Below are 9,444 nucleotides of genomic sequence, written 5' to 3'. Positions count from 1 at the left end.
AGGACTACAGGTTAGGTAGTCACCGGGTGTGAAAAATGGGTTACAAAAACCGTGGGATAAAAAACATTTAAAATATATATATACACCCGTGAGCTATCACTTAGTCGTTCCTACAGTTTAGGCATTTAGCAGACGCTTTTAATCCAAAGCGACTTACAATAAGCAGATAAAACATCACAATAATAAACAAGATAATATGTCAGTACATCAACAGCAATATAACAAATGCAAATGGATATCTATCTAGAAAAAAAACACAATATAATCAAAGTTCTAAAAACCTAAAAAACTAATGCTAACTAGCTTCAATATGGTCATTGATTTTCTGTAGTGCTAAGGGTTTAGGTGGAGTCTGAAAAGGTGAGTCTTCAGTCCACGGCGAAAGCTAGCGAGTGAGTCCGTTGTTCTAAGTGCGACAGGGAGTTTATTCCACAACTTGGGAGCCAGGAGGGCAAACTGTCTCGGACGAGTGGATTTTTGCCCTGGAGTTTTTAGCGAGGGTTCTGTCAGCATCCCTGTGTTGGCTGATCTAAGTGAACGGGTGGGAGTGTAGGGGTTGATCAGGTTTTGGAGGTATGGAGGAGCCATACCTTTGGCTGCTTTGAAGGTCAGCCTCAGTGTTTTGTATTCAGTGCGGGCCGCAACCGGGAGCCAGTGGAGGCTGCGGAGAAGGGGAGAGACATGACTACTAACGTGGTCTCGAACTACTGACACTGCACATAGTGTTCTCAACCTATCGCTTGCTAAACTAAACTCATTTTCGTTCATTGTTTCTCTCGACTCGTATATTCATTCGCTTAAAGGTAAGGAAGGAATCAGGCAGCTTTAGCCCTCTACTTTACTATCTTGTGAAGCACGCTGCTAGCACTGCAGCGCTGCTGCTACAACAGCAGCATCTTTCCTCTTACTGTACCTGCAATGGAGCGAGAGATCATTCTTCATGCTTCGGACGAGGAGCTCTTCTCCTCAGCTCGAAGCCACGTCTCGCGAACCCAGAGCCCGGCCGTCGCGCCGGATTCCTCCCCTTCACCATCAGCTCGACGTGTGAATCCTCCATCAGCTAGCCGCGTAAATCCTCCATCAACAGCACGCTGTGTAAATCCTCCATCACCAGCACGCCGTGTAAATCCTCCATCACCAACACGCCATGTAAATCCTCCATCACCAGCACGCCGTCGCCGCCCCGTTGCATCACCATCTCCGGACAGGTCGCCACGTCGGCACACGCCTCCTACTTCTCAGTCTCCTTACCCCGCTCGCGCTTCACCGCCCCGGCACCGCGCACGCCGCAGGGGCCGCTGAGAGGACGCTGGCGTCACGTTTGTTCGCCGCTTCTCCGTTCTTGAACATAGCTTAGTTTTACCACTTCTTGTGTTATGTAACTTTTTCTAGGTAGTTTAGTTTTAGTGTTTTCTTCCTGTGCAAGTTTCCCAAGTCAGCTTTTAATCTCACACTGTTATCTGACACCCTGCTGCAAGCTGAAGAAGTTTGTGTTACTCACCCGCAGGCTCCACTAGATCCACCCGGCTACTCCACCGCCGCTGCGAGCCTTCTCCCCCCGGACTTCAACAGCCTACCAGTCGGATTCACCTGGACACCTTTCCTCTGATCCTGGCGCGATTAGCCCTCGCTGGCTCTACGATCGCTTCTGGTTAGCTGGCGGCTTCAGGGCTGGCCGGCTACCAGACTGTTGGCAGGGGCCACAGCACCCGGACCCTTCCGTTCGGCTCTCTATGGTGGTTAGCTGGCGGCTTCAGGGCTAGCCGGCAACCAACCAACCTCAGTCCCTTGCTGACAGTGCCATCGCGGCACACTGTGCTGGTTAGTTGGCGGCCTTAGGGCTAGCTGGCAGCCTGCATCAGTTGTGCCGTCTCAAGGACCAGTGCACCAGGAGTCCAGAACCCATCCGGCTGGTGTATCACCTCGTCGCCTCCGTGTGAGATATCTCCCGGTCGGACAGTCCTCCACTATCCCGATCAGTCCTGTTGACGGGTATCGCTACCCCCACAGCTGGCTCCGCACAGGCAGTAATAGTAGCTCGTAGCTATCCAGGCTCCAGCCATTGCCCTGGCAGCTATAGCAGCTAAAGATAGCAACAACAACAACATCACGTTCGCTGCCTGCCTGTCCTCCCGCTGTTCTACGGATCACCGCTTTTTCACCAAATTCCTCGCTCCTCCGTCATGCTGTGGATCATCGCACTGTGCCTGTCTCTCCACCTCTGGTCAACAAGTGTGCGGCCATCGGCCAGTGTATCCAGGCTAGCAATAACATCCATCGCCTCCAGCAGCATGCCACTCAAATTCTCCGCTCCACAGCTACTGGCACTAAACAAAAACATCACCACTCCATCCCACATCACAGCAGCTATCAAAAAACACGGTCTATTCCTCCGACCCAGATACATCCATCGTAGCTCACGTAGAAAGTTTATTCACTCCCGCACTGACCAACACAGCATTCCTTCACTCTGGACAAACAACCGCTCCGCCCCCACTGACGTCACACGTCATCACAACAACAATCCACATGTGCGCTCTGCCTATCTGCGACCACTCACCAAAGCCCCCCCTCCCATCCAATTTCACCCAACTCTCAAATTTGCTCTCTTCAACACCCGCTCACTCAATAAAAAAGGAGCAACACTCAGTGAGTTCATAACGGACAATAACATAGATTTTTTCTGCATTACCGAAACTTGGCAAAAACCACTAGAATACATTTTACTCAACAAAGCTACACCCCCCGGATACATCTACATGGACACACCACGCACTGGTCATGCTGGTGGTATAGCAACAATCTACCGCCAACACCTCAAAACCACTCCTGTCAACATTTCTAACCCCTCCTCATTTGAGCACCAATCATTCAGACTCCCTGGCCCCAAACCCCTGGTTACTGCAGTCATTTACCGCCCCGCAAAACCCAACCCTGCATTCCTCTCAGATCTCTCTGAATTTCTCACCCAACTCTGTGCAATATCACCATCCGTAATACTTCTCGGAGACTTCAATATCCACGTAGACTCCTCCTCCTGCAAAACTGCCACTGGACGTCCTGAACTCTTTTAACATCACTCAACATGTCGACTTCCCTACCCATAAAAAAGGACACACCCTGGACCTGATTTGCACCACCGTAATCACCATTAGCAACCTCACCAGCTCCAACCTCTCCGACGCCATTTCTGACCACCTGGCTCTCACTCTGGACATCGACATCCCCACCCCCCTCATCAAGCAACAGCGTTCCATAAAATTCCGGAACATGAAATCCATCCAACCTTCATCTCTATCCACTATGCTGACTGACACCATCCCCACTCACACTATCACCCAGAACCACACACTCTCCTCCTGCCTCAACCAGCTCGCCCCCATAAAAACCAAATCTGTCTCCTACACTCACTCTGCCCCCTGGTACACTGACCACCTCCGCCACCTCAAAGCCAAGGGCCGGCAGCTTGAACGGCTCGCAAAGAAAACCGGTCTCACCATCCACTCCGACATCTACAAATCACACCAACAGCAATACAGAGATGCCCTAAACAACGCACGCACCGCCCACTACTCATCCGTCATACAATCCGGCAGCAATAATCCCAAAACACTTTTCACCACAATAAACAAACTTCTCAAACCCATGGACACCACCACCAGCTCATTCACCACTAGCAAATGCGAATCATTTCTTTCATTCTTTCAATCAAAAATCGCCAACATACATGCTGAACTGGCCACCTCCCCCCCCACCACCACCCCTTCCCCCGAATACGACCCCCCTTTACTCTCAAACCACCCACTCACTGCCTTTTCTGAAATCACCACATCCGACCTATCCTCTATAACCTCAGGAATGAAAGCTTCCACCTGCATCCTTGACCCAATCCCGTCCTCCCTTGTTATTGCATGCCTCCCCTCGCTCACACCACTGATCACCAACATAATTAACTCCTCCCTGTCTACTGGCTCTGTCCCCCCTTCCCTCAAATTGGCTGCCATCACCCCCATCCTCAAGAAACCCGGTCTGGACCCCAACACCCCCAACAATTACCGTCCCATCTCAAACCTCCCCTTCCTCTCAAAAATACTGGAACGAGCAGTCGCCTCACAAATCAAATCTCACCTACACTCCAATAACCTGTATGAAACCTTTCAGTCCGGCTTCCGCTCACACCACAGTACCGAAACTGCTCTACTCAAGGTCACCAACGACATCCTCCGCTCTGCCGACACCTCCCTCTCCATCCTCATCCTTCTCGATCTCAGTGCAGCCTTTGACACAATCCATCATTCCATCCTCATATCACGCCTCCACTCCTCCCTCGGTTTATCCGGCACAGCACTCTCCTGGTTGAAGTCCTATCTCTCCGACCGCCATCACTTCATCTCCATCAACAACTGCACCTCCTCCACTGTTCCAGTCACCCACGGAGTCCCCCAGGGCTCAGTGCTCGGTGCCTTACTCTTCACCATCTACATCCTACCCCTCGGTCAAATCCTTCGCCACCACGGTCTCCAGTTTCATTGCTACGCCGACGACACACAACTTTACCTCTCCACCACATCCATCACCCCAGCCACACACTCCACCCTCACCAACTGCCTTACGGACATAAAAACCTGGATGCAAAAGAACTTTCTAAAACTCAACTGCAATAAGTCAGAAATTATCATCATCGGCCCCGACACTCTCACCCGCTCCACCCAGGATTTCTCACTCATCATCGATGGAACCTCTGTTAAAACCTCCACCCACATCCGCAACCTAGGAGTAATCTTTGACCCCACTCTGTCATTCCTCCCCCACGTAAACAACATAACCAAAACTGCATTCTTCCACCTTCGCAACATCGCCCGCCTCCGCCCCTCCCTAACTTTCTCTGCTGCCGAAACCCTCATTCACACCTTCATCTCATCCCGGTTGGACTATTGTAACAGTATACTCTACGGCATCACCTCCAAAACCCTCAATAAACTCCAGTACGTACAAAACTCAGCCGCCCTTCTACTCACCAGCACCCGCTCCAGAGACCACATCACACCAGTCCTCCATGACCTCCAGTGGCTCCCTGTCAAACAACATATCCACTTCAAAACACTCCTCACCACCTACAAAGCACTGCACAATCTGGCCCCCCCTTACCTCTCTGACCTCCTCGAGCCATACGTCCCGACCCGTTCGCTCAGGTCCAGTGAGGCTGGCCTCCTCGTGGTCCCCAAGCCCAAGCGCCGAACCTGGGGTGACAGGGCCTTCTCTGTAGCTGCCCCCACCCTCTGGAACGAACTCCCTAAACGTATCAGAGACGCCCCCTCCATCCCCACCTTTAAAACCTCCCTTAAAACATACCTATTTACCATCGCCTTTCCCAGCTGACCTTGTACCTACTCTTGTTTTTATTCTTTTATTGTTCCTAGCTCTCATTTGTATCTTTTATCCTATTTTTTTTTTTCCTAATAAAGTTGTTGTTTTTACCTGCCACTTACACGCACGCACACACATACACACAAACACACACTTAGTGTTGTAAAGCGACTTTGAGTACTCAGAAAAGCGCTATATAAATTCCAGTTATTATTATTATTATTATTATTATTACCCCTATTATATAGTTTGAGAAAGAAAAAATAACCAAATAATAGCCCAGTGCTGGCCAGTGCCAAAATAAATAAAAGCCTGTTACCAATAGCCGCCTGGTCTCTTTTAAGCGCCTGGGGTCCGACCCCATTTTGCGAAATAAACGCCCGGGCTACTAATTGGGGATTTACGGTACATAAATATCAAATAGCCAAGGGACTACAGTATAGGCTTAATGGCGTGGGTATATATCAGCAGGTCTTTGACACTTGGCTTACTTATCACATAAAAAGTCTGAAATCCCCATAAAGACTGAAAAAAAAAAGATCTTCTGTTTTGGGGGCATTCTGGAACAGGAGACATGGTCAAATAACAGGAGACTTCTTCCAAAAATAGGAGTTTTGGCAGGTATGGTCTAGTGTGGCGGAGAGAGTCGCAGCCCCAGCCTTGAAGTGTCAAGAGTCTAATATCTCTCTCATTCCATGATAGGGATAACCTTTGGAGTAATGGTTAAGATATTGGACCCTAGTGTGTGAGGCCCGGGTTCGAAGCCCGGGTAGGGAGGTCCGATTCGCCTCCATAACACTAGCCTACACTTTAGAATGTCATAGCCGTGCCTTGGATATTAGACTACTATTTAGTCTTGGGTCGCGCGCACATACCACTATGACTTGGCATTCAATGTTATATGAGTTATGAAAAGGATCCCAATTGAACAAGTATTTCTTTGGTTGAGTATACCTTCAACTTTCTTGGACCCCTGCTTTTAGTTCACCTCAAGTTGTACCAGTGAACCTACTGTCATGAAACTGTTCCTTTTCCTATGCAAACTTCTAATAGTCTTCAATCAATCAATCAAGTGCGCGGGGTTTAGAGAACAAAGGACACTAGCATTCCACTGGGCCGTCATCCTCTCTGTATAATCACACTATGTATTACAGGTTTATTAAGGGGATTAAACCATTTTTAAATCCCAACCCATTATCACCGACCTGTCAACCATCGAGTTGACCATCGAGTTGTTTTCTTGGACGTGCTGTTCTTCAGGCATATTGTTGAAAATATGATTAAATCTTCTTTCAAGATTGTTCAGGCTTGATGACCGACTTTGTTCCATTTTGCCAGAGAAGAAACAATCGCGGGAAATGTATTTGGGTGGAGCCAAGTAAGTTGAGCGGTAAATGTTATAGCGTGATTGGTGATTATAGCATCATATCATGGGATTGGCTATGATGCAGTTACTAGGCAGTTTCCATGGCCATGGCAACCTGTCACTTTTGCATAGCAGGTTGCAAGATGATGCTTTGCCTCCATGCTCCACGCCCCCACCCCCTCTTTTTCTACCATTGTATTTGATGTTATGCCAACCCATTATCACCGACCTGTCAACCATTGATGGGTTCCCAGATTGCATAAAGTGTGGTTCCTGTGGAAATAAGCCTTGGCTTTCTAGAATCTCCTTTTCGTAGACCTTGTACCAGTTATCTGTGCTGTCATTGTGGGCTCGCCAGTACCTGGCGAGCACACTTTAGATATTGTCATTATTTATTTATTTATTTATCTAGTAAGTAGACGGGATTTTCGGTTCCTTTCTACTCCTACATACTTAGTGAGAAAATGAAAATAAAAACATCAATGTGTTCAGTTTACAGTGGCGAAGTGTGCTATTATTTTTTATAGCAATCGGCCAAATGGTGGCGCTGTAGGAAGCCTTCGAAAGTGCGATCTTTGAACAGGTATAGCTCATGCTGTGTTATACATACAGCCATGAAACCTGTATACACTTATGCGTCTCCTCATGCCGAACAACTTTTACCCTCTAACTTTTGACCTCTGACCTTTACGTCTCCCACAATTTGGAATTATATGAAAAACAGTAAAAATCTATCTCCTCCTGGGATTTTCGCGTCAAGTGCACAAAACTTTTTTCACATGAACTTTGAACCTATATCTACACAGGCTATGTGGTGAGAAGTTTGTACGTTAAATAATGATTTTTTAATAATTCAATATATATTGCGGTTTTATGCAAATTATTCTTCGGCCTCTAAATCATACATGCAAAGTTACACGTTCATGGCATTTGGCAAAGATGTGGAGGGTTAGTCAAAGTATCACTGAAACCAATTTTATTCCAATCGGCCAAAGGGGGGCGCTATACGAAGCGTCTGAAAATTCAAACTTCAAACGGGCATAAGTCATGACTCGTTTCGTTTGAAGACATGCAACTTGTTACACGCGTGCTTTGACTCAAGCGGAAGACATCTGTGTCGTTGTTAAGTAAGCTCCGCCCTTCGATTTTCCGCCTTTTTGAGCAGTTTGTAAAACACGTAAACCCGCTTTTATTCTGGAATTTTCGCGTCACGTGCACAAAACCTTTTTTACGTGAACTTTGGACCGATATCTAAAGATCTGTCAGATCGGATTTCTTTAACATTGAAACATGCTTTTTTAAATAATTCAAACAATATTGCATTTTTATGCAAATTATTCTTCTGCCTCTAAAACATACATGCAAAGTCAGATTTTCATGACAAAATAGTGTAGAGGGTTAGTTCAAATATCACTGAAACCAATCTTACCCCAAATGGCCAAAGGGGGGCGCTATATAATTTTGAGCAGTTTGTAAAACGCTTAAACCCGTTTTTATTCTAGGATTTTTTTTGCAATTTGCATGAAACATTCTACACGCAATCTAAGGACCTTTATCTAACATGCCTATGAAGTGCACACAAAAAAATTATAAAATAATAATAATAAATATAGCTGCAAGCAGCGATAAAGTGGCCAAAGCCAAAAACACCTCAAATCATGAACACAGCCTGCAATGTGCGTGAAATCTTGCAAGCACATTCCCAATAGGTCAAGGAACAGATACCACCCTTCTTACATTGGCCTGTTATAGCGCCACCAGCGGGTCAACTTTTGCACAACACATTTTTGGAACAAAATGGACCAATCTTTGACGTCAGTAACGTCAAAGAGAGCACTGCCAGTGTGCACATTTCTCAACAATAGGGCACAACAGTCCCCTCCAACTTGGGTCATGATAACTCAGCCCCACTCCCCCCCCTTGTGACGCCCCTGTAGGCCAGGACAGGAGCCTATACTGTATACTGTATCTCCTGTTAATGTAGTCTGGAACCAGATAAATCTGCCAGTCCAGGCTAGTCAAATTATGTCAGATGTCTGTCTCACAGATTTGTGTATAGGGCCCAGAAAGTGTGTGTGTGTGTGTGTGTGTGTGTGTGTGTGTGTGTGTGTGTGTGTGTGTGTGTGTGTGTGTGTGTGTGTGTGTGTGTGTGTGTGTGTGTGTGTGTGTGTGTGTGGAGGGGGGGGGGGGGGTCTTTTTCAAATCTTATAGTGTGAGAGGGTAGTCTTTTAGAAATCTTTCCAAATCTGTCCAAAATCTTTCCAAAGTTGTTCGATGTAAGAGGGCCTTTATTTTGATATATAGGCTGCAGTCTGATCAACTGAGGTTGTCTGAGGTAGAAAGACCCAAATACACCCGATGAACCCAGGTTCATCACTGATGATGATGTGTTCAAGTGCATCAGAAGATGTAAGGCCTACTTCGTCCGACTGTTGGTAGTTAGCTGTGCATAGCTGTTTTGCCTTATATTATTCCTTACTTATCCCTATTATATAAGATTATACTACTATTCCACCTTTCGATCTTAAATTAATTTAATTTAATTGTTATCTTATCAAACTGTTGAAGAAGCTTGAGGTATAAAAATGTCTATGCCTATACAGTATATGCTGCTCCCAGCTGTATTGTGTCTTTTTATTGAACCTTGAAAGGTTGCTTTTTGGATAAGCACAAACTGTTTTGTTTGCTCAATGGATTACTGCCAATGATTA

The sequence above is a fragment of the Nannobrachium achirus genome, assembly GCF_963921795.1.
Source record: "Nannobrachium achirus genome assembly, chromosome: 24".
Lineage (NCBI taxonomy): Eukaryota > Metazoa > Chordata > Actinopteri > Myctophiformes > Myctophidae > Nannobrachium > Nannobrachium achirus.
This window is presented reverse-complemented; position numbering follows the sequence as displayed.